At 31.7% G+C, this 27,852-nt stretch overlaps 1 long non-coding RNA gene across 1 annotated transcript; it reads right to left on the bottom strand.

Annotated features, from left to right (window-relative positions):
• Nucleotides 1–371: 371 nt before the first annotated feature.
• On the bottom strand, nucleotides 372–22,081 carry LOC146995972 (uncharacterized). Its single transcript, XR_015042730.1, has 2 exons — nucleotides 21,057–22,081; nucleotides 372–701 (listed from the first exon to the last, which is right to left on the bottom strand). It is a non-coding gene; the product is annotated as an uncharacterized LOC146995972 (long non-coding RNA).
• Nucleotides 22,082–27,852: the final 5,771 nt, after the last annotated feature.

Here is a 27,852-nt window from a genome sequence, read left to right as displayed (position 1 = left end):
CAATTATGTGTGGAATATGCATACATTGTCATGGGAAAATATAAAGCAATAAAACAGCATAGTAAACAGTTATACAGTTTGAAACTATTATAAAATTAAACCCAGCTTTTACCCTTTTGGTTTTTGCTTTTGATAACATAATAAAAAATATTAAAAAATTATAAGAAAAAGTAGAATTTTACGAAAACTTAAAAGCTACATTACATAGATGGAAGATGCAGATATGTTAAAACAGATTATTTACCTTCCTTGTAATACAGATCCGATGGCTGATGGAACTGAACCAGAAATGATATGTTATGACTATGTTAGCATTGAAAATATTGTGTGTTTTGCTATTTATGAAAAGTATAACTGAAATAAACTGAACATAGACTAGAACCATTTTATTCATGTAATCACTTCACAGACATAATATTTACTAACATTGCAATAAAGTTATTGATAGGGAAAAAATGGTTTTAAATTTGCAACTTTTATGTTATTGATGCACAGGAAAAATGCACATGATGAAAAAGTTTACCATTTCTTTTCAAACAGTGGTAAGAAATATATACAGCAAAAGTATAAAAATATAAATAATTCATGATTTTTTAAGCAAAATTAGCTATTGAAATATGCAATCACACTTCTGGTATATCGTGGTAAAAACAAGTATGTTGTATAACATGACATTCCAATCAGAAGCAACAAAGCACTATCTAATGTTCAGTTAAAGAATATTTTCTCTGTTTGGATATTATAAAATACAAGAGTTCACTGTTAATCTCACGATTAACCAAAATGCACACTTAGCATTCTTAACATTTTCAAAATATTACTATCCGATATTTATTCAAAATAATTTAAGTCATCGAAACAACAGCATATTTTGATTAAATGTAGACAATGTACATTTCTTGCATATAGTTTAATTCATTTAATATTACATCACATAATTTATCGGTGACTTTATGAACTGACAAAAAATATTTCACTGTCTTCACGACTTACTTGTAATGTTTTGTTCATAAATAATAAGATGGAAGAAATTTTATGAGGAAAAAACAAAGATCTATTTGTCCAATATTTACATTTTTATAACTGAAAGCTACTGTTCAGGAAAATGACAATAGAAAGTTTTTTAAAGCCACATGCACTTAAACGTATGTGTTGTACTACCATGCATAGAGATTGTACGTCATGAGTACAGCTGAAAATGGAACGAAACCAGAATAATTCTACTGAATGTTTAAATCGGAGATACAGATAATCAGAAAGTACTAAAGTGGCTAATAGAAACAGGCCTTTCGAGAATTTCTAAATTTAATTTTACATATAAAAGTTTTTTTTTTTTTTTTTTTTTTTTTTTTTTTTTAAGAGAAAGGATAAACCCCACAATGACCTAGATTAAACAATTCAATTTTCAGATCTAGACAATTTTTGTTTTTGGCTTCTGAGTAATAAAAATTTTTTTTTCTGAAAATTTTACAGGGATTGGATTTAGTAATAAATGCTAATATGGCACATAATCCATTTCAAATAATAAATAACAGAAAATTTTTTAATTAAGACATAAATGAATAGTTAATTATTGAGTATATTTGACAAACCGTTTAAAAATATTTTTTTTCCCAGTTTTACTAATATTACATTCTTAACATGATACAGTTTAAGTCATTAATTATCTATTATCAACTACATATTGTAAAAGTTTTATCATCTTCCTATGATGTAATTAAAATGGACATTTTCAGGTACGATGGTGGTGTAAAATTATAACTGTGTTTTGTTTTTTAGAGAAGAAGAAACATGCCAGTCCTCTAACATTGGTTTCTTAAAGGAGATTTGCATGGAAAAAACTATATGATAATTTCACTGAAGAAAAGTAATAATAAATGATTTTACGGGAAGAAGAGAAATGAAACCTGAATTTTATGACGAGAATGAACTTGATTATTTCAAACTTCTTTCAATAAGAAGCTCATAAACCAAACTGTAGAGTAAACAAATCATTATGCTGCTTAAAACAAAAAGAGAGTAACAGAAAGTTCTACAGGGGGGAAAAGGGGAAAAAGTCACATACAGTCAAAAGTCTTTAATGCGGACTCGTCGGGACTTCGGCGATTCCGGATTATCGATTTTTCGGATTCTAGATCATCAGTTTAAATCTGGTAAGATGCCATGCAGAAATTATAAAATTAAAAATATGAAACCGTAATTTATGAAATAAAGAGCAATAACGATCTAAAGGGTATCAAAATTTACTAAAAAAAAAAAACTTAATATTTATTTGTTTACTTTATTAAACGTTTCTTTCAACACACGCATGTGTAAGGCATACATTACGCATAGTCGAAATTAGAAAATTGCAACCAGAAAACTATTTGATGTGTATTCATGATACAGTCAAAAGTCGTTAATCCGGACTCGTCGGGACTTCGGCGATTCCGGATTATAGATCGTCAGTTTAAATCTGGTAAGATGGCATGCAGAAATTATAAAATTAAAAACATGAAACCGTAATTTATGAAATAAAGAACAATTATGATCTAAAGGGTATCAAAATTTACAAAAAAAAAAAAAAAAAAAAAAAAAAAAAAAAAAAAAAAAGCTTAATATTTATTTGTTTACTTTATTAAACATTTCTTTCAATGTAAGTTGTTTACATTGCTTCGTTTTATGTGATAATACTTTCTCTTTAATTCTATAAACAGACATAATTTCTTCTTCAGTTACAAAGTTCCGCTGTTGAAGTCCTAGAATTGCTGTGTCAAGAATACCGACTAATTTGTCAAACAAAATTTTTTCGTTTTCAATAACCTCTGTATCACTTTCTTCACTATCGGAAGCAAATTATTCCTATTCGCTTGTTTGAAGTTTGCAACCATTCTCTTGCTTTTATTTTGTTGAATTAACACTGTCGTTGTTCGCATTTGCAGATTTATATTATTCTTCTCTTATTTATTATTATTTTTTCTGAATTTTTAACAACGAATAGATAGAAATATTTTCGTAGATAGATGCCGGTTCTCGGTTCGGGATGAAAGGAGAGGTGAATGCTAATTTGTAACACGGCTGTTCACGTTGTATTCTTAATTATTAACAGCTCTAAGAACCATGAGGTTTCCAAAGTCTAAAATAATTTGATTTCATAGACCGAAAAAATGTGCACGTGCATTTTAAATAATTAAGTAATGCTTTTATTTTTATTATTGGTTATTGTCATCTAAAATTATGAGAATAAATCAATTTTTATGGAGTAAAATTTTAACAACATAACATATTGTTATTGCTTTTCTAACAATAATCTTTCAGAGGATGGCAGGTGTGACATAAATAGATGATTAAATTGAAATAAAAAATATTGATTATCTAAGATGCCAGAATAGTTTGATGCATCACCATGGTCATCAAAATTAGCAAACCACTGCTGGTGTAAGGAATATATTGTTTTCTGTGTTAACTGGAATTTAAGACAAATTTTTTCATATATCACGCTTAACCGGTTAATTTCAGTATATTAATACTAATTTATATTTTTAAATAAATTTTTATTTCTGTTATAAATGCTTATATATTGTCTTATGCTTAATAATATAGTCTTTTCTGGGCGAACTTGAATTCAATACAAATTTATTTTCGTATATCACTTTTAATCGGTTTGTTTTACATCTACATGCTTATTATCTGTGAATTTTTACCACCATATGCTTAATATATTGTTTCGTCTGCTAACTTGAATTTACATGCACTAAAAATCACGTTTACGGCTCGGCTCATCATCGATGAACCGCGAGCTTGGCGAGTAAAATGCAAGGGTGCCAACGGGTTCTTTCCTCTGCGGATGAAAACCCAAAATTTCATTTAACTCATAATTAAAAATATTCTTTTTTTTTTATTAAAACAAGCTAATTTTTTTTTGCCTGACAGTTATTGTAAAAGGGCAAACAAAATATAGGGATCTAGTATTTATGATTAGAAAATAAGGGTTTTCATCCGCAGAGAAACCATTGGCACCGTTGCATTTTTACTCGCCACCGTAAACATGATACAGCCAAAAGTCGTTGATTCGGACACCCATAATCCGGACCTCAAAGCTAAAAACTTTCTGCGCATGTGCCGCGTTGACACATGCGCACAGGCGTTTACGCGTGCGAGTAAGACGTTTACGACTGCGCATATGCGTTTGCGCAAGTGCAGAATACGTTTTCGCATACGCGTTTTATGTATACTGGAGGGTATAAGCTAAAATTATCCAATTCAGTTAATGTTGATGATTGCGTTGTTTCTTAATCTTCGAATTGGATCAGGCTTATTATTTTTTGCAGACTGTAAGAGTAATTTTATAAAAGTAAACTTGAACTTTCGATTATGTCAAATAGAATTTCCGATGCTGGAGCTCCCAAAGGATCTACAAAACGAAAGTATGGGCTGATCTTTGGAATATGGTAACAGGTAGTTTGGTGACATTTTGGAGGTGATAAAGGTTACTACCTAGGACTTTAGGAATAATGTGAGAAGTACTCAGTTCCGATTACGCATTATTTTGTGCGAGGGAAATGAGAGATCATGAGATATGTCATGTGACATTAATGGACGAATCACTGTTCTTTAATCAGAAAAGGGGATATATTTGTAAAAATATCTGCTGTACTTTATAGCAGTAGTTTCATTCTATGTTCTGTGAATCAGTGTTGTTTAATATTTGGATCCCATGGCTGTATATAAAGTAAATCCGAAATTTTTATTACGTTTATGTGTAATTAAAAAGAATTGCTTAATTGCGGATAAGTATGAATGTCCAATATGTGGGAATGAAACGAGATTGTGTGAAAGGAAGGATATTACAGATAGTTTGAATTGCGGTGCAAGAAACCTGGTGAAAATGAACATTTTGTGATCCGCCATGCACTCAAGATTCTGTAGAAGATTAGGTAAGTTAGTATTTTTAATTAGTTGAGGATATTATTTTTATGCATTGTTCTAAATGTAAGGAGTAAATAAATTAATATGGTATTATTGGAAAATTGTTATTAGCAATGATTTAGTTTGAAGTAATTAGGATTGTAAGCTAATTTTTATTAATTTAATGTATGTGCTTATTTATATTTTAAGTAGTGTTTTTTAATTTAATTATACTTTAATTTAATGATCGTGATTTTGAGAGTTATATGTTTGTAGTATTTTGGAATACGTTTAAGTAGAAGTAAATGTGCGTGGAAAGAATTTAAGTATTTGACACTAAGTACTTGTAATCATTTTTAATGTTTTGTTATAAATTCGTTGGTGACGTTTATAATAGATAATTTAGAGGTAAAAGTTTTTGGATATTTTATTTATTTTATACGTGCAAATGTCCATCCTAGGAAAGGGTATATACTTTTTCGCAATCAGGTAATTTCATATATGTCCTTTTTACTGAATTTAAAGATTCACAAAATTTTCATGCATTTTCGTGAAATTTTTCTAATTATTGAGAAAAAAGCAGTGTTCATGGATATAGTGAAGAGTGTGCGCAATGCCATTTTTGTGCAATTCTGGGATGTTTTTTAAAGTAAAAATAAGTCGACATGTACATGGTTTAATTATATTTTAATTAAATGATAGTTATTTTGTGAATTATATGTTTGTAGGAATTTGGTATGCGTTTTAGTTGAAGTAAACGTGCATGGAAATAATTTAAATATTTGACACTAAGTATTTGTAATGCTTGCAGTATGAATTCGTTGGTAACGTTTATAATATAATAGATGATTTAGAGGTAAAAGTTTTTGGATATTTTATTTATTTTATATGTGGAAATGTTCATATTTGGAAAGGGTATATACTTTTTGCGATCAGGTAATTTCATATATGTTCTTTTTACCAGGTTTAAAGATTCAGAAAATTTTCCTGCATTTTCGTGAAAATTTTTGTAATTTATGAGAAAATAGCAGTATAGATGGATAAAGTCAAGAGTGTGCGCAATGCCGTTTTTGTGAAATTCTGGGATGTTTATTTTAAGTAAAAATAAGTCGACGTGTACATGGTTACTGTGTATGTGCGATTTTGAAAAACGCGGCAAGGAGTTTGCGATTCTGCACTTTTTCCCAATTTTGCAGTTAATATTTGTCATGATTAAGCAGATTTGTTCCATAAAATTTCTAACATAAGTGTAATTTGGCTAGCAGATTGTTGGAAAAAGTGTTGAGTAAATAAAAAGAAAAGAAACATGTTTTTACTTTGTGAAGACAAAATGGCGCCAAAAAAAAAAAAAAATATGGGGTTGCTGTAGCAGAGTTGGTCACCAAATTTTCGCCAAAAAATCGCCAAGTTACCATAATCCAAAGATCAACCAAAGTATGTTTCGATGTCCATCAAACAAAAAGTGGAATTGCTGCAAAAAATGGATAAAGACATGAAGAAGGTGACAGAGAGGTTAGTGAAAACGAAAAAATTTCGATTGACAGGTTAGTCGGTATTCTCGGCACAGCAATTACGGAACTTGAACAGCGGAACTTTGTAACTGAACAAGAAATTATGTCTGTTTATAGAATTAAAGAGAAAGTATTATCACATAGAAAAAGCAACTTAAGCAACTTAACATTGAAAGAAATGTTTAATAAAGTAAACAATAAAATATTAAGCTTTTTTTTTTTTTTAAATTTTGATACCCTTTAGATCATATAAATGTTCTTTATTTCATAAATTATGGTTTCATATTTTTAATTTTAGAATTTCTGCAAGCCATCTTACGAGATTTAAACTGATGATTTATAATCTGGAAAAATCGATAATCCGGTATCGCCGAAGTCCCGACGAGTCCGGATTAACGACTTTTGACTGTATTTTGTAAACGTGATTTTTAGTGTAAGTAATTCATGTTAGCAGATAAAAGAATATATTAAACATATGGTAGTAAAAATTGACAGAAAATAAGCATGTAGAAGTAAAACTAACCGGTCAAACATGATATACGAAAATAAATTTGTGTTAAATTCAAGTTAGCACAGGAAAGAATATATTATTAAGCATAAGACAATATATAAGCATTTATAACAGAAATAAAAATTCATTTAAAAAATATAAATTAGTATTAATATACTGAAATTAACCGGTTAATCGTGATATACGAAAAAATTTGTCTTTAATTCACACCAGCAGTGGTTTGCTAATTTTGATGACCATGGTTATGCATCAAACTATTCTGTCATCTTAGATGATCAATAATATTTTTGGTTAATCTTTGGATTATAGTAACTTGGCGATTTTTTGGCGACCAACACTGCTACAGCAACCTGCTAGTTTTTGTTTGGACGCCGTTTTGTTTTTATGAAGTAAAGGCATTTTTTTTTTAACATTTTTTTCCAACAATCTGCTAGCCGAATTACGTTTATGCTAGAACTTTTATGGAACAAAAGTGCTTAATCATGATGAAGATTAGGTGCGAAATTGGGAAAAAGTGCAGAATCGCAAACTGCTTGCCGCGTTTTTAAGAATTGCACATGCACGGTATCATCTATGTACACGTCGACCTATTAGCACTTAAAAAACATCCCAGAATTGCACAAAAATGGCATTGCGCACACTCTTGACTTTATCCATGTACGCTGCTAAAGTCCTAGCTAGTAACCTTTATTGCCTTTCCAAAATGTTGCCAAGCTACCTGTTACCATATTCCAAAGATTAGCCATTTTATTTCAATTTAATTATCTATTTATATCACACCTGCCGTCTGCTGAAAGGTTTTTGTTAGAAAAGCATTAACAATATATTATCTGGTTAAAATTTTACACTATAAAAATTGATTTATTCTCAGAATTTTAGGTGACAATAACCAATAGTAAAAATAAAAGCATTGCTTAATTATTTAAAATACACATACACATTTTTTGCGGTCTACGAAAGCAAATTATTTTAGACGATGGAAACCTCATGGTTCTTATCGAGCTGTTAATAATTAAGAACACAACGTGAAAAGCTGTGTTATAAAGTAGCATTCACCCCTCCTTTCATCCCGAACCGAGAACCGGCATCTATCTACGAAAATATTTCTATCTATTCGTTGTTAAAAATTCAGAAAAAATAATAATAAATAAGAAAAGAAGAATATAAATCTGCAAATGCGAACAATGACAGTGATAATTCAAGAAAATAAACACAAGAGGAAAGGTTGCATACTTCGAACAAGCGAATAGGATATATTCGATGGGGTTACCAAGTTTTAACTATTATCGCCAAAGTTGGCGATGTTTACATTTACCGGGTTCTCTGCGGAAGTGCTTCCGAAAATAAATATATATGCAGGCTAGCAGAGGAAGGATGCCTCCATAAAGGACTTTTTGAGACAAACTGGTAAAATCCTAGTATACGGTGCAGCCTTGGCGCGACTTTGAAAATTATCGCCAACACCAAAAATGATCCAAAGAACATCTCTCTCTATATATACTATACACACATAGTATAGTATGTGTGATTAGATTTGACTAGGATTAAACCGAGAAACTGGCTCAGATTTACGTTACACGCAAGGAAAACCACAAAAACTCCCATATACCCAGCCTGAATTACCAGTGTTCAGTGGCTTACCACACTAGTGGATTCCAATATCAGTGTAGAATTGGGTGCCCCTTCGATTGGCGACATTTTAAAAAAAATTTTGGGTTTAATCCTAGTATCCGGTGCACACGGGATTTGGCTACTTTATGATGAGCAGTAAAAACGGGACATGTACAATGAGTAGTAAACGGGTCATTCAAAGAATATATATAGTTATATATAGTATATATTATGTATATACACACATAGTATATAGTATATAGACGTTCTTTGGATCCTTTTTTGTGTTGGCGATAATTTTCAAAATCGCACCAAGGCTACACCGTATACTAGTATTTTACCAAATTTTGGTGATGAAACCTCACTTCTCGTTACCACAATACTTTTAACTTTGTTTTAGCTTCCCGATTTTATTTAAATGAAAATAGATTCATGTGTACATCATGCCTTAAACATGGACATATTTAAGGCAGTGCGCAATGCCTAGTTTGTGCAATTCTAGGATTTTTTACAGAATTAAAAACAGATCGATGTGTACATGGACACAGATCTTATGCAATTCTTCGACTTCTTATTTTGGTTTTGTGTAGCGACCATCTTGAAATTGTGACTTCCTGGCGCCGATCTTGGCGTAAAAAAGAATTGCCAATAAACAAGGGGCACCCAATTGTAAACTTTTACCCCAATATCTTATATTATATAACAGCAAGATAAATTTCAGAGTGTTTTTATCCGCAGAGAACCCGTTGGCGCCGTTGCATGTTTACTCGCCAAGCTCGCCGTTCACCGACGATGAGCTGAGCCGTAAACGTGATATTTTGCAAACGTGATTTTTAGTGCATGCATTTTAGATAATAAGCATGTAGATGTAAAACTAACCGGTTAAACGAAAATAAGTTTTTATTAAATTCAAGTTAGCACAGAAAAGAATATATTAAGCATAAGACAATATATAACGATTTATAACAGAAATAAAAATTCATTTTAAAAACATAAATTAGTATTAATATACTGAAATTAACCAGTTAAGCGTGATATACGGAAAAAAATTGTCTTAAATTCCAGTTAACACAGAAAACAATACATTCCTTACACCAGCAGTGGTTTGCTAATTTTGATGACTATGGTGATGCATCGAACTATTCTGTCATCTTAGATAATCAATAATATTTTTTATTTCAATTTAATCATTGGCTGATCTTTAGAATATGGTAACTGGTAATCAAAATCGTAAAAAACAACCTTATATTTAGCGTAGGTATAATGAAACACTCAATCGATTTCGAGGGCAGCTAAAGGTCCCTCCTCATCAGGAGAAAGAAATACATAGAAAGAAGAAAATAGGAATCGCAGAAACACGTGGTGCTTATCAGCACTGCACGTGGTTATAACTAGATTTTTAATCAGAGTTGCACTGGCCGCCTACTTTTACTGAGCCAGGCTGTCTGATCAAGCATAAAGAAATATTAGCGAAGTTAAAATAGGGAGCGAGGGGCAAATGCACATTACGCTCAAAATCTGAACTTCAAATAATGGAAAGCAACCACTGAACGGATTTTTATACCCTCTGGTAGTACCAAGTGCGAGGAGGTAACGCCATCTATCGGCAAAAATAATTGAATTAAGACAGTAGAATTTTAAAGGCATTAGGAAGGACTGGATTCGACTTCAAATCATTAACTAAACTTTCTAAATCTTTGTGAATGTGAAAAGCCTCAAGAAAATCCATTTCGCCTATGGAAGAAGCCTTTTGGATGATTTTTGCAGACCCAAAATCAAAATTATGGTTAAAAGTCCAGCTATGATACGCTATTGAAGACTTGTTAATTTCCCCTTTTTTGACATAAGATTCCTGTTCCTTGATACGAAACTTCAACGCTCTTTTTGTTTGGCCAATATATCTTAAACCACACTGACATGATATACTATAAATTCCCAAAGAATTCAAGACAGAAACGCAATCTTTTAGAATCGAAGGGTGAATTTTATTAATAGGGGAGAAACCGACTTGAAAATTGAATTTCTGGAGAATCCGTGCAATTTTATAGCTAACAGAAGGATAAAATGGAAGCATGACAAGGTCATTGATATTATTTCTAACAGTGGAATGTCTTCTTTGATGGGAATCTGAAAATTTTTTGACGGCTTTATCAATAATCACGGGAGAAAATCCACGGTCAATCGCAACTGCTCTCAAATAATTAAGTTCATTATGGTAACTGGTAGTTTGGCGACATTTTGGAGGCGATACCTGGGACTTTGGTAATAATGTGAGCAGTACTCAGTTCCGATTATGCATTATTTTGTGTGAGGGAAATGAGAGATCATGGGATATGTCATGTGATATTAATGGATGAATTACGGTTCTTTAATCGGAAAAAGGGGGAAATCGGGAAAAAATCTGGAAATTTTGTATTTGGCTTTATTCTGTGTTGTGTGAAACAGTGTTCGTTAATTTTTGGATCCCATGGCCCTAACTAAAGTGAATTCGAAATGGGTATTTAGTGGGATTGAAAGGGGTAGTAATAAGTGTTTCTTTAAGGTTGCGCGAGATAGAAGTAAAGATGTTTTATTAAGTTATTTATTTTACCTGGTACCTTGCTGTGAACTATAAGTATGATTTTAAAGATCCTGAAACAGAAATAAGAAAAGTTTATCGGACACGTAATGAAGATTCTGAAGAAGATTAGGTAAGTTAGTATTTTTAATTATTTGAGGATATTATTTTTATGCATTGTTCTAAATGTAAGGTGGAAGTAAAGTAATTTGGGTTTAATCCTAGTATCCAGTGCACACAGGATTTGGCTACTTTTATGAGCTGTAAAAACGGGACATATACGCAAGTAATAAATGGGTATTCAAAGAATATATATAGTTATACATAGTATATGCTATGTATATAGTGATAGTATATAGTGTATGTAATATACATAGACGTTCTTTGGGTCATTTTTGGTGTAGGCGATAATTTTCAAAATCGTGCCAAGGGTGCACCGTATACAGTCAAAAGTCGTTAGTCCGGACTCGTTGGGACTTCGGCGATTCCGGATTATAGATCATCAGTTTAAATCTCGTAAGATGGCATGCACAAATTCTAAAATTAAAAATATGAAACTGTATTTTAGGAAATAAAGAACAATTATGATCTAAAGGGTATCAAAATTTACAAAAAAAGAAGCTTAATATTTATTTGTTTACTTTATTAAACATTTCTTTTAATGTAAGTTGTTTCGTTTTATGTGATAATACTTTCTCTTTAATTCTATAAATAGACAAAATTTCTTGTTCAGTTAAAAAGCTCTGCTGTTCAAGTCCCGTAATTGCTGTGCCGAGAATACCGACTAACTTGTCAATCGAAACTTTTTCATTTTCACTAACCTCTCTGTCACCTTCTTCATGTCTTTATCCATTTTTTGCAGCAATTCCACTTTTTGTTTGACGGACATCGAGACATACTTTCGTTTTGTAGATCCTTTGGGAGCTCCAGAATCAGAAATTGACATAATCAAAAGTTCAAGTTTACTTTTATAAAATTGCTCTTACAGTCTGCAAAAAATAATAAGCTGCATCCAATTCGAAGATTAAGGAATAACGCAATCATCAACATTAACTGAAATAGATAATTGTATAATTTTAGCTTATACCGTCCGTTATACGTTAAACGCGCACGCGAAAACGTATTCTGCACTTGCGCACAAGCATATGCGCGTAAAGGTCTTACGCGCATGCGTAAATGCCTCTGCGCATGCGCAGAAAGTTTTTAGCTTTGAGGTCCGGATTATAGATCATTCTGGATTATGGGTGTCCGAATTAACAACTTTTCACTGTACTAGGATTTTACCGTAATTTGGTATTATTGGGAAAATTGTTATTAGCAATGATTTAGTTTAAAGTAATTAGGATTGTAAGCTAATTTTTATTAATTTAATGTATGTGCTTATTTATATTTTAAGTAGTGTTTTTGAATTTAATTATATTTTAATTAAATGATAGTTATTTTGTGAATTTTATGTTTGTAGGAATTTGGTATACGTTTTAGTTGAAGTAAACGTGCATGGAAATAATTTAAATATTTGACACTAAGTATTTGTAATGTTTGCGGTATGAATTCATTGATGACGTTTATAATATAATAGATAAATTAGAGGTAAAAGTTTTTGGATATTTTATTTATTTTATACGTAGAAATGTTCATATTTGGAAAGGGTATATACTTTTTCGTTATTAGGTAATTTCATATATGTTCTTTTTAACGGGTTTAAAGATTCAGAAAATTGTCATGTATTTTCGTGAAATTTTTCTAATTTATGAGAAAAAAGGAGCGTACATGGATATGGTGAAGAGTGTGCGCAATGCCATTTTTGTGCAATTCTGGGATGTTTTTTTAAGTAAAAATAAGTCGACATGTACATGGTTTAGTGATATTTTAATTAAATGATAGTTATTTTGTGAATTTTATGTTTGTAGGAATTTGGTATACGTTTTAGTTGAAGTAAACGTGCATGGAAATAATTTAAATATTTGACACTAAGTATTTGTAATGCTTGCGGTATGAATTCGTTGGTGACGTTCATAATATAATAGATGATTTAGAGGTAAAAGTTTTTGGATATTTTATTTATTTTATATGTGGAAATGTTTATATTTGGAAAGGGTATATACTTTTTTGCGATCAGGTAATTTCATATATGTTCTTTTTACCGGGTTTAAAGATTCAGAAAATTGTCATGTATTTTCGTGAAATTTTTCTAATTTATGAGAAAAAAGCAGTGTACATGGATATAGTGAAGAGTGTGCGCAATGCCCTTTTTGTGTAATTCTGGGATGTTTTTTTAAGTAAAAATAAGTCGACGTGTACATGGTTTATGTGTATGTGTTATTTTGAAAAACGCGTAAGGAGTATGGTATTGTGCACTTTTTCGAAATTTTGCAGTGAATATTTGTCATGGTTAAGCAGTTTTGTTAGATAAAATTTCTAGCATAAGTGTAATTCGGCTAGTAGATTGTTGGAAGAAGTGTTCAGTAGATAAAAAGAAAATAAACATGTCTTTACTTCGTGAAGACAAAATGGCGGCGGGGAAAAAAAATAGAGGGTTGCTGTAGGAGAGTTGGTCGCCAAATTTTTGCCAAAAAATCGCCAAGTTACCATAATGTAAAGATCAACCTAATCATCTATTTATCCTCTGAAAGGTTAGAAAAGCATTAACAATATATTTTCTTGTTAAAATTTTATGCCATAAAAATTGATTTATTCTCATAACTTTAGATGACAATAACCAATAATAAAAAAAAAAGCATTTCTTAATTATTTAAAATGCACATGCACATTTTTGCGGCCTACGAAAACAAATTATTTTAGAGGTTGAAAACCTCATGGTTCTTAGAGCTCTTACTAATTAAGAACACAACGTCAACAGCCGTGTTACAAATTAGCATTCACCCTTCCCGCTGTATTTTCTTCCTTTCATCGCGAACCGAGAACTGGCATATATCTGCGAAAATACTATGGAAGCACTTCCGCAGAGAACCCGGTAAACGTAAACATCGCCAACATTGGCGATAATAGTTCAAACTTGGTAACCCATCAGATTTATCCTATTCGCTTGTTCGAAGTTTGCAACCATTCTCTTGCGTTTATTTTGTTGAATTAACACTGTCGTTGTTCGCATTTACAGATTTATATTATTCTTCTCTTATTTATTATTATTTTTTCTGAATTTTTAACAACGAATAGATAGAAATATTTTCGTAGATAGATGCCGGTTCTCGGTTCGGGATGAAAGGAGAGGTGAATGCTAATTTGTAACACGGCTGTTCACGTTGTATTCTTAATTATTAACAGCTCTAAGAACCATGAGGTTTCCAAAGTCTAAAATAATTTGATTTCATAGACCGAAAAAATGTGCACGTGCATTTTAAATAATTAAGTAATGCTTTTATTTTTATTATTGGTTATTGTCATCTAAAATTATGAGAATAAATCAATTTTTATGGAGTAAAATTTTAACAACATAACATATTGTTATTGCTTTTCTAACAATAACCTTTCAGAGGATGGCAGGTGTGACATAAATAGATGATTAAATTGAAATAAAAAATATTGATTATCTAAGATGCCAGAATAGTTTGATGCATCACCATGGTCATCAAAATTAGCAAACCACTGCTGGTGTAAGGAATATATTGTTTTCTATGTTAACTGGAATTTAAGAAAAATTTTTTTCATATATCACGCTTAACCGGTTAAGGTGCTACTTTGGTAGACGGTTGCACGGATTTTGGCAATTTTTCTTTTGGCGAGTAATACGACTTATGGTAAACCCATTGCTGGATAAGTTATTTATGGTAAATAATGCATGTTATTATGCATAAATTCCGTGTTTTAAATATTATTTATGGCTTCTAAATATTAAAAATCAATTTAATTTTGCATTTTTATTTGAAATAAAAATTTTATTCTTTATCATATCTTATGAAATTTTATGCTGTGGATGATGTAATCAGTGACGTCACCTTACTTTAAAAGTAATTGGTTTTAATATCTATAAATTTAATCTAATATTTTAAACATTATTTATGGCTGTTAAATATTAAAATACAATTTAATTTTGCATTTCTTTTTTAAAATGATTTTATTATGTATGATTATTTAAATAATTTTAATTCTAGGCGTGATGTAATCAGCTCTCTGATTGGTTTTAGAATATTTGTGCATTCATGAGCTGTAATCAGCTCCCTGATAGGTTGCTGAAAATTTGTGCATTACCGCGCCATTTTAAAATTTAATTCATATCTTCGAATTCCTTCAAAGATGAATGTTGTTTTTGATAAGTACCAAGAATTTTTGGTTTCGGAATGAAAAAATTGTCCTTTGAGACCTTATTTTCGCCAGCCTGGCTTTCCTAATCAAAGATTTATTTATAAATTCTTACAAGGGTCAGAGGAAATTTATTTTAAATTTTTGAAGGAAACGTCGCTAATTGTTTCTTCAATGAAGTGCGAAAGTGTAGATCACAGATGAAGACCATTAGAAGAGCCGATTCTGAGACAGCCCTATATGATATTGTGGTCATGTTGGAAGAAATAACCGCTGTAATGGTAAGAAAATTATTAGACATTCCTCCTTTTTTACCAACAATAAACTAATTGCTGTCACTTTAGTGTACGAAGCGTTCTTATTTACTTATTTTAAAGTATTTAATTTAAGTAATATTTTAATTCTTTTAAACGTTGGTATGATGGTTTTTAATTCATATTCAATTTATGTAATATTTTAATCCAATTAAACGTTGGCGCAATGTTTTTATAGTAATATTTTTATTCTATTTCTATGCTATATGAAAGTAATAATTTAACCTTACTTTAGTATTTTATACTCATAGTAAATGAGTATAAAAATGTAATAACTCATAGTAAATGAGTCATAAACTCATAGTAAATGAGTATAAATAGTAAATGTATTTATTTACACTTGCCTGCCATCTTAAAAAACGACATTTTTAACAAAAAAATTAATCCATTATTTCTAACGATATTTATTTTTTAAGTTTCGAATACTTTACTATGCGTAAAAACAGCGTTTTTCAAGATGGCTGACGTTTGTAGAAATCGCGCCAACGTAAATCGCCAAAAATCCGTGCAACTGTCTACCAAAGTAGCACCCCGGTTAATTTCAGTATATTAATACTAATTTATATTTTTAAATAAATTTTTATTTCCGTTATAAATCCTTATATATTGTCTTATGCTTAATATATTCTTTTCTGTGCTAACTTGAATTTAATACACATTTATTTTCGTATATCACGTTTAACCGGTTAGTTTTACATCTACATGCTTATTATCTGTGAATTTTTACTACCATATGCTTAATATATTTTTTTGTCTGCTAATTTGAATTTACATTTTCATCCGCAGAGAACCCGTTGGCGCTTCGGGAAAGAACCCGCTGGCACCGTTGCATTTTTACTCGCCAAGCTCGCAGTTCATCGACGATGAGCCGAGCCGCAAACGATATTTTGTAAACGTGATTTTTATTGCATGTAAATTCAAGTTAGCAGACAAAACAATATACAGTCAAAAGTCGTTAATTCGGACACCCATAATCCGGACCTCAAAGCTACAAACTTTCTGCGCATGCGTCGCGTTCACGCATGTGCACAGGCGTTTACGAGAGCGCGTAAGACCCTTACGGCTGCGAATATGTTTGTGCGCATGCGCGTTTAAATTGTAACGGAGTTATACGCTAAGCTAAAGTTATCTAATTCAGTTAATGTTGCCGATTGCGTTGTTCCTTAATCTTCGAATTGGATCCGGCTTATTATTTTTTGCAGACTGTCAGAGCAATTTTATAAAAGTAAGCTTGAACGTTTGATTATGTCAAATAGAATTTCCGATATATATTTACTACAAAGCGAAAGTATGTTTTGAAATCTGAAATCTGTTTATCAATTTCACGCTGCTCTGCGGCAGAGGGGGGGGGGGCAGAAACGTCATTATTAGATTATGATAGATTAGAAAGATTATGTCAAATAGAATTTCCGATATATATTTACTAATATGTAATTTGTATCTACAAAGCGAGAGATCCGAAATCTGTTTATCAATTTCATGTGGCGGATTGGGAGTTGATCTGTCAACACTATCCTTATCTTCAGGGCAGATGTTTTTATTTTATTTGGTTTATAATTCCATACTAAGTGTAGTATTTCATTCTGTCTTTGATATGATTTAAATCAAGTTCCTCGTCATTATAATTCGCTTCCGATAGTGAAGAAAGTGACCCAGAGGTTATTGAAAATGAAAACATTTCGATTGACAAATTAGTCGGTATTCTCAACACAGCAATTATAGGACTTGAACAGCGGAACTTTGTAACTAAACAAGAAATTATGTCTGTTTAATAGAATTAAAGAGAAAATATTATCACATGAAACGAAGCAACTTACATTGAAGGAAATGTTTAATAAAGTAAACAAATAAATATTAAGCTTTTTTTTTTTTTTTTTGTAAATTTTGATACCCTTTAGATCATAATTGTTCTTTATTTCATAAATTACGGTTTCATATTTTTAATTTTGTAATTTCTGCATGCCATCTTACCAGATTTAAACTGATGATCTATAATCCGGAAAAATCGATAATCCGGAATTGCCGAAGTCCCGACGAGTCCGGATTAACGACTTTTGACTGTATTAAGCATATAGTAGAAAAAATTCACAGAGAATAAGCATGTAGATGTAAAGCTAACTGGTTAAACGTGATATACGAAAATAAATTTGTATTAAATTCAAGTTAGCACAGAAAAGAATATATTAAGTATAAGACAATATATAAGCATTTATAACGGAAATAAAAATTCATTTAAAAATATAAATTAGTATTAATGTACTGAAATTAACCGGTTAAACGTGACAAACGAAAAAAAAATTGTCTTAAATTCCAGTTAACACAGAAAACAATATATTCCTTACACCAGCAGTTGTTTGCTAATTGTGATGCATCAATATATAAGCATTTATAATGGAAATAAAAATTCATTTAAAAATATGGTTGATCTTTACAATATGGTAACTGGTAGTTTGGCGACATTTTGGAGGTGATAAAGGTTACTACCTGGGACTTTGGTAATAATGTGAGCAGTACTCAGTTCCGATTACGCATTATTTTGCGTGAGGGAAATGAGAGATCATGGGATATGTCATGTGATACTAATGGACGAATTACGGTTCTTTAATCGGAAAAGGGGGGAAATCGGGAAAAAATGTGGAAATTTTGTATTTAGCTTTATTCTGTGTTGTGTGAAACAGTGTTGTGTAATTTTTGGATCCCATGGCCCTAACTAAAGTGATTCGAAATGGGTATTTAGGCATTGTGATAAAGAGAAGTTTGCTTTTTATTTAGCGGAGGAAGTATGGAGGAAAAATTCGCAGAAAAATCTTTAAATAATTTTATTGAATGAATTAGAAAAGTGTATCCGCCACGTAATCAAGATTCTGAAGAAGATTAGGTAAGTTAGTATTTTTAATTATTTGAGGATATTATTTTTATGCATTGTTCTAAATGTAAGGTGGAAAGGAATTTGGTATTATTGGGAAAATTGTTATTAGCAATGATTTAGTTTAAAGTAATTAGGATTGTAAGTAATTTTTATTAATTTAATGTATGTGCTCATTTATATTTTAAGTAGTGTTTTTGAATTTAATTATATTTTAATGAAATGATAGTTATTTTGTGAATTTTATGTTTGTAGGAATTTGGTATACGTTTAAGTTGAAATAATTTAAATATTTGATACTAAGTATTTGTAATACTTGCGGTATGAATTCGTTGGTGACGTGTATAATGTAATAGATGATTTAGAGGTAAAAGTTTTTGGATATTTTATTTATTTTATATGTGGAAATGTTCATATTTGTAAAGGGTAAATACTTTTTCGCGATCAGGTAATTTCATATATGTTCTTTTTACCGGGTTTAAAGATTGAGAAAATTGTCATGTATTTTCGTGAAATTTTTCTAATTTATGAGAAAAAAGCAGTGTACATGGATATAGTGAAGAGTGTGCGCAATGCCATTTTTGTGCAATTCTGGGATGTTTTTTTAAGTAAAAATAAGTCGACGTGTACATGGTTTAGTGATATTTTAATTAAATGATAGTTTTTTTGTGAATTTTATGTTTGTAGGAATTTGGTATACGTTTAAGTTGAAATAAACATGCATGGAAATAATTTAAATATTTGATACTAAGTATTTGTAATGCTTGCGGTATGAATTCGTTGGTGACGTGTATAATGTAATAGATGATTTAGAGGTAAAAGTTTTTGGATATTTTATTTATTTTATACGTGGAAATGTTCATATTTGTAAAGGGTAAATACTTTTCCGGGATCAGGTAATTTCATATATGTTCTTTTTACCGGGTTTAAAGACTGAGAAAATTGTCATGTATTTTCGTGAAATTTTTCTAATTTATGAGAAAAACGCAATGTACATGGATATAGTGAAGAGTGTGCACAATGCCATTTTTGTGCAATTCTGGGATTTTTTTTAAGTAAAAATAAGTCGGCGTGTACATGGTTTATGTGTATGTGTTATTTTTAAAAACGCGTAAGGTGTATGGTATTGTGCACTTTTTCCCAATTTTGCAGTGAATATTTGTCATGATTAAGCAGTTTTGTTTGATAAAATTTCTAGCATAAGTGTAATTCGGCTAGTAGATTGTTGGAAGAAGTGTTCAGTATATAAGAAGAAAAGAAACATGTCTTTACTTCGTGAAGACAAAATGGCGGCGGGGAAAAAAAAATAGAGGGTTGCTGTAGGAGAGTTGGTTGTGAAATTTTCGCCAAAAAATCGCCAAGTTACCATAATGTAAAGATCAACCAAAAATATAAATTAGTATTAATGTACTGAAATTAACTGGTTAAACGTGACAAACGAAAAAAAAAATTGTCTTAAATTCCAGTTAACACAGAAAACAATATATTCCTTACACCAGCAGTTGTTTGCTAATTGTGATGACCATGGTGATGCATCAAACTATTCTGTCATCTTAAATAATCAATAATATTTTTTATTTCAATTTAATCATCTATTTATGTCACACCTGCCATCCTCTGAAAGGTTATTTAGAAAAGCATTAACAATATATTATCTTGTTAAAATTTTACGCCAGAAAAATTGATTTATTCTCATAATTTTAGATGACAATAACCAATAATAAAAGTAAAAGTATTATTTAAATTGCTGGTTCTTTGAGCTGTTAATAATTAAGAACACAACGTGAACAACCGTGTTTCAAATTAGCATTCACCCGTCACCCCCGTATTTTCTTCCTTTCATCCCGAATCGAGAACCGGCATCTATCTACGAAAATATTTCTATCTATTCGTTGTTAAAAAATAATAATAAATAAGAGAGAATAATATAAATCTGCAAATGCGAACAACGACAGCGGTAATTCAACAAAATGAGCGCGAGAGGAATGGTTGCAAACTTCGAACAAGCGAATACGATAAATCCGCTGGTTTATCAAGTTTGAATTATTATCGCCAAAGTTGGCGATGTTTACATTTACCGGGTTCTCTGCGGAAGTGCTTCCAATCACGTTTACGGATCCGCTCATCGTCAATGAACGGCGAGCTTGGCGAGTGAAAATGCAACGGCGCCAACTGGTTCTCTGCGGATGAAAACCCAATACTATTTCTATCTATTCGTTGTTAAAAAATTCAGAAAAAATATTAATAAAGAAGAAAATAATAATATAAATCTGCAAATGCGACCACAGTTTCTCCTTGAAATGGGAAGAAAACAAACAAACCAAAAAAAAAAAAAAAAAAAAACTCTGCCAAAAGAACAACACATATTTTCGGGCGCCTGTTAGTCGCATATAATTTATAATAATCTACATATAAATAAAATTTCTAGATGTGCAATTAATATTATCATATCGATCCTACACATGCAATACACTCTGATACTCAAAATCAATTAATTTAACAAAACTAAAATTCTTCGTCAGAAGGCAAAAAAGGATACTAAACAACCGCTTTTCCCACGGTTCTAACATCGATATTGCTGTACGCAATTCATATACCAAGTATATTTGCTTAACTTTTTTAACAATATCATCTAACACACCCATAACTAATTATAATTCAGTTTTGTAAAGAAGCATTATTGCCACAAAGAAATCCAGCTACATTATCTATCCATATCATACCCCAATTTGCTTAAACTAACTTATGCTCAATCGGCCTTGCTCAGGATCGGTAAAATACTTCTTACTATATTTTACTATACTAATATACGTACTGTACTAATATTTTAGGAACCTTGGCCAAAGAACTATCAATACATATTCTTTGCCTTGGCCTTGCTTAAGCGAATATCCGAATTTCGAAAGTAATATTGTATCTGGCAACTATATTTTCCCGCCTTATACGTTTTTGTTATTGACAAGCGTCTAGCCCCTCAGACGCTAGTTTCCTCCTGGTTCCTCCCTGAACATCTGCGCAGGTTACTGCGCAAGTCGTCATTTTCCTGAAGGCGCCTTGTATTTACTATTATTTACTCTGCTCTTTGACTGCTGTGGTAGCGTGTGATCGCTGATACAGTTCTCTTTTTTTTATTTTGCTTTGATTATTATATCTTCTGCACAAAATCAAGAAAAACTGCCCATTTCAGGGCCAAATACTTCTGTTTCCTCAGAAGGTGTTTTTGATTCTAAATCGAATCAAAATCAGGAAGGAATAACCGTGTGCGATAATACCAATTGTGGTATGTCTGATAATTCTGATTGTGTTGCGAGTGATATGGTTCATTGTGCAAATGATTTTAGTATAGCTGAGAGTAATTTTGTTTGCTGTGATTGCTTAAAACTTTCAACTATAGATACAATTTGAAACGCCATGCATATAAATTTCATTACAATAATACTACATTAATTGAGTCTCTGAAAACTAAGTTCTAATAGTATGGTTGATTGTGCAAATAATTTTAGTGTGGCTGAGAATAATTTTGTATGCTCTGATTGCTTAAAAACGTACCAAAATAAATGCAGTTTGAAACGCCATACCAACACACTACACTCTAATAATACTACATTATTTATTCTTTAAAAAGTGGTCGATCACCAAGCTACAAATGTGAGGACTGCTATCTGAAATTTAGTGACCTAAAAAATTGGAAATATCATCAAAATAAAATTCATACTTCTAACAGGTAATTATGTGTGTCCTGTATGTTATGCTAATTTTGAAAAGCGAGAAATAATATTTCATTTCAATAATGTTCATGATGTTGATTTGAATCATACTGAGCTGGAATTTAATTCATTTGATGATTTTTTGGCATAGAAGGCAGAAATTGAAAATAATACAAAGTCAAAATTTCTTATGGAGTAAGCATATTTAATATACGTGGTGTAATGCCACTGTTCAGGAAATTTTATATCAGAAAGTAAAGGTTTGCGTCACTTAAAAATCCTTGATAGCAATAAAATAAATGCATATTCCCCAGCTGAATTAAAAGTAACAGAACATACAGATGGCAAATGTGTAGTGTCATATCAGAAAAATAGGGCCCACCAGCGGCCGAGCGGTAAAGTCGCTGAACACTGGTAGTTCGGTCCGAGGTTCGAATCCCGCGAACGGACTGGCTGCATGGGCGTTTTCATGGTTTTCCCCATGTGTAACGTGTATACGAACCAGTTTCCCTTAGAAAGTGTGGTAAAATCCTAGTATACGGTGCAGCTTTGGCGCGACTTTGAAAATTATCGCCAACACCAAAAATGATCCAAAGAACGTCTATATATATACTATACACACATACTATATATACTATATAAATAGTATATTCTATGTTTAACTGTGTATTTTCTTTGAATGACCCGTTAACTACTCATCGTATATGTCCCGTTTTTACTGCTCATCATAAAGTCACCAAAAGTAGCCAAATCCCGTGTGCACCGGATACTAGGATTAAACCGAAAGTGCTCCACGAAGGCATCCCTCCCCTTAGACAGATAGCCCTCAAGGCTTTGCCATAATCTCACACACACACACATATCAGAAAATACATATTGGGCATCGGAATGATTTAGGTCACTTATTTGTAACAACAGACGAAATAAAAAATATTGCATCAAAGATAGCAGCAAAAATTTCTCTGGATAATATTTTAGATGAAATTAGAAATTCTCTATGAGATGCTGGGCTTGAGAAGGTTCATTTACTTACAAAACAAGATTTACATAACATCAAAAAATCTTTCAATTTGTCTTCTAATTCTGTTAAACATGAAAATGATTAGGTTTGTGTAGATATGTGGGTACCTGAAATGCAAAATTCTGAACATCCATGCATTTCATTTTATAAAACCCAGGGATCAACATAGCATGAGTGAATGTTGTACACAATATTCATTTCTAAAAGGAAATGATTTTGTTTTGATAATGATGACAGAAGCACAAAGAGAGATACTGAAAAAATTTAGTTCTAACTTGTATATGTATTGATGGTACACATGAGGTGAATGCATACAGATTTGAACTCGTAACTTTACTTACAATAGATGATTTGTACCAAGGATTCCCGTGTGCATTTTTAATTTCTAATCCATGTGATCAACCAGTGCTATCATTTTTTTTTTTTTTTTTTCATGTATTAAAGAAAATGTTGGGCTAATACAACCACAAATATTTATGTCTGAAATGGGTTTACTACAGAAACGTCTTTTTTGTGCATGGCATATTGATAGAGCCTGGACAAACAATTTAAAAAAAAGAAGAAAATCAATGGTGTTGAAAAACAGGCAAAAACATATAAAATTATTAGATCTCTCTTAGAAGAACAAGACATTCATACTTTTCATACATTGACAGAAGCAGCAATAAAATTACTTAAAGAAGATCCTGACACTATTGAATTTGTAAATTACTTTGAAACATATTATTTATAAATACATCTAGCTGGGCATACTGTTATAGACTTCACAGTGGTGTTAACATAAACATGCACATCGAATGAATTCACCGAACATTAAAATATATTTATCTTCATGGAAAAAATGTTAAGAGATTGGATAACACCATACATGGTATTATGAGATTTGTAAGAGATAAAATGATTAACTGCTTAATTACAGCAAGTAAAGTTAAATTAACAAGTAAGATTTGGGTTTTAAGAATCAGACATAAAACAAATGAAACACTATGTTTATAAGTAATAGAGAATGAAAATGGGTGGTCTGTTTCATCAGCACATACAGAAATATACACTATACATAAAAGTAACAAAACTTGTACATGTCACATACAGTGCACTGTGTGTAATCTATGCATTCAATGATATATATGCAGCTGTATTGATTCATCAGTTTGTAGAGACATTAGGTATTTTTTTGAAAGCAGGCAAGATGAAAAATATGCAACGCCTTCACCGGGAATCAAACTGCGGACCTCTGGATACATATCACACCATGAAGGCATGCCAAGAAGGTGGGAGAAATACTTTACCTAATCGCCAAATCCTGGGTGTGGAGAACAATCATCTAACACCCTTTTAGTTCGGGCACCACTGTACAGACATTAGAATTTTACATTGGAAGCACATGGGATTGAAAAATTAGCAGTGCCGGTACTTTTCCGTTTCGCCGGCGCAAATCTCGCCAAGCAGACTTTATTGGCGACAACATACAGTTTACACATAAAAAATATTAAAAAAATGTTAGTTTTAAGAATTCTTTTTTTGAAGGCATAAACATTTTAATATCGCTTAAAATTTTATAAAAAGCCAATAAATAAAGACAATAAATTTGTAAAAAAAAACATTAATTTAAGAATTTACTATGCTTTCATGGTTCACCATCCTGATTCGCCGGTTCATATCACGTGACCCCAAGCGATCTCATCTCACGTAAACTACTCTACAAAATTCTAATGCTCTCAGTAATTATCTACATTAATTTCAAGTTAAATCTTAATTTGGAACACAAGTTTATATGCAAGAAATATTTCAATTCGTACGAATAGCTTACTCAGAAATTATGTAAAACTGCAGTGCTTTACTTTGCTAATGCATTCTCATTAGAATTGAATTTAACCCTTGACATTACCTTTTCTATATTTTCGGCTTCAGGTAAGCGCTGTGATTGCATTCTAATTGACTTAATTACCGAAAATGGCCTTAGACATAAAGCTGAACTATCTGATAAAAATTCTATGCAATTATATGCCAGTATTGAAAAAAACAATCAATCTGATAAGAAAAAGCTGCGACTTGTTTTGAAAATGAGGCGTAAAAGGTTACCAGCGAGAATATTCCGTTTGGCATCGGTTGTACCATTATTGGCAACTTTATCGCTTGCGCCGGCAAAACGGAAAAGTACCGCAATGCCTTCGCCGGGAATCGAACCACGGACCTCTGGAATATGTGCCCAGTGTGCAGACCACCACACCAAGAAGGCGGGAGAAATACCTTATAAGTTAGGTGGAGTATGTGCAAACACACTAGAAATACTGCTACTTATTAAATACATTACTTACATCAGCACACTAGAAATACTGCTACTTATTAGATACATTAATTACATCAGCACACTAGAAATACTGCTTCTTAGTAAATACATTACTTACATCAGCACACTAGAAATACTGCTACTTATACTACAACTACAATACATAATGAATTATCCACTTATTATAGATGATGAAAATGAATTTTGAATTAAGTACCCGAAAAAAAAATCACAGACCCTCTCACTGGAACACACAGAGTCGTAGCTAGGGTTTTCAGCGCCCAGAGACAACTGAAGATTTCATGCCCCGTACTGCTCGCCAAGGATGGAAAAGATTTAATTCTAAAATGTCGTAACATCAGTTTGGCGCCCCTTGGATTCTGCGCCCGGGAACAGATGCCCCCCTCTAGCTATGCCCCTGGGAACACAGAAAGAATGAACTAAAACAAACATGTTTAGAATTAGTAGATTCATTAAAATCTGACAAACAATGTGATGTGTTAAACAAGATTCTTAAGTTAGCACCACTACAACTAGAAGCGGCTGATATGTTAAATGCACAAGAAATACATTTCCCAAGTGCTAATAAAGATATTCCACCTAATAAAAATATAATACTCAAAAGATTCTCAAATACAAAATGAAAAGGGAACTGACAAAATAGTAACTTCACAGAATGAAGATAATAATACAATTCTAAAAATTATTTTGGATCACAAAAATTGTACACATAATAGCACAGAAGAAACTTAACATATCTAGTGAAAAATATATATTTTAACAATAGTCATTAGTACCTATTCACAATTCCTTTTGTCCATTTTTATCATCTAAAACATCTTTCAACTGCCTGAAGTGTTTTATATGTGTCAGATGATATTTTTTTTTCTTATTTATATAATATCTCTCTCATTCTTCAGAACTTCTCTTTAATAATAAGATAATTCCCACTCTGATCCTTAAAATGATCAGAAACAAATGTAGAAGTTCAGAACAGGGTTTTAAACCTTTATCTCAGGTCCTCGTGGTAGGCTGATGTATTCTGTGATTAATGAGTAAGTCTATTTTTGTTCATCCTCCTTGCATTACTGTCTTCCTCCCCCCCCAAGTCCAACAGTACCAAATAATGTCCATACAATCAATCATTCATTGACTTTTATACTGTTCAGTCAATAGATTATTACCAAACGTTTTAATGTTAATAAATATATTTTGGTGAAACTGAGTCAATCCCAAATTTGAACAGTAAGCAATATTTTCTACTATTTAATATTTGTCAAGTTTTTTATTTTCTAATTATTCAACCCCATGTACATTCACATGTTGTGCACTGGCCATTTTATTATGTGTAGAATTGTTTAAAACTAACTGAACATTGTAACAATCTCATCACAGTTTTGTGAATTGCCACATGCTGCTACATTTTTATTTTGGGGTTTTAATTATTAATAACATTAAATGGTAGAAACCTTAATTTTTTTTAATGCTAACTGGCTTTACATATCTGGTAAAGGTACCTGGTATTCCTGTACCTTGAATAAGGCTTACTTGTACATTATGTAAACTTGTATTTTATGCCAATCAATCCCCCTCCCCACACATGTTGATGTCAGCATTTATTCGTATTCCTTACATTTTACAGCAATAATTCATAAGTTTGTCTTATAGATATCTGAGATATGAAGGAATATGTAAAGAATACGTTCCCCCCCTTTGGGGCCGAATTTTGAAAACGTTTGAAATTGGTTTTTAGGTATTCATATTCCATACATTTTAACTCTTTCGCATCGAAGTCGCCCCAAGCGCCCGAGCATTCAGACATCGGCTGGACGCCCGAATAATTTCCTACCCAGTGCTTTCCCCCATCACGTTACTGCATTACTCATTGCTTTCAGGTGTTGTTAAATCACATGTCAATCATTCTTTTGAAGCTACTAAAAGTAGCTTCCTTGTTTCCTTTGTTCCTTCCTTTCCTTTGTTTACTGTCAGCGTTTAGCTTTTGATGCCCGAAGTTGCAATCCCGTCCCAAGGGGGAACTTCACGCAGTGTCAAAGCGTCGAAGAAAGAAGTTCTCGCTTTACTTAAGTAAGGCTATTGTTAGCACTGTAGTATTCAACTTGTCATGGGGGAAGGAAAAGCATTCCAGGAGAAATTCTTAGATACGGGCGTTTTCGATGTTTGAGGAATTGAGATTTTGCCCTCTCTCGATGTGAAAGAGTTAAAGCTAGAATTTTATGTACATCTGTTTCTTCCTTATATGAAAAAACATAGAAACATGTTTTGCTCGCCAAATCTTAAAAATTGCTTCTTAAATAAC

This window comes from Stegodyphus dumicola, chromosome 8 (genome assembly GCF_044657685.1).
Source record: "Stegodyphus dumicola isolate Sdum_Otavi_A_Nest chromosome 8, ASM4465768v1".
In the NCBI taxonomy this organism is placed as follows: domain Eukaryota; kingdom Metazoa; phylum Arthropoda; class Arachnida; order Araneae; family Eresidae; genus Stegodyphus; species Stegodyphus dumicola.
This window is presented reverse-complemented; position numbering and strand designations above follow the sequence as displayed.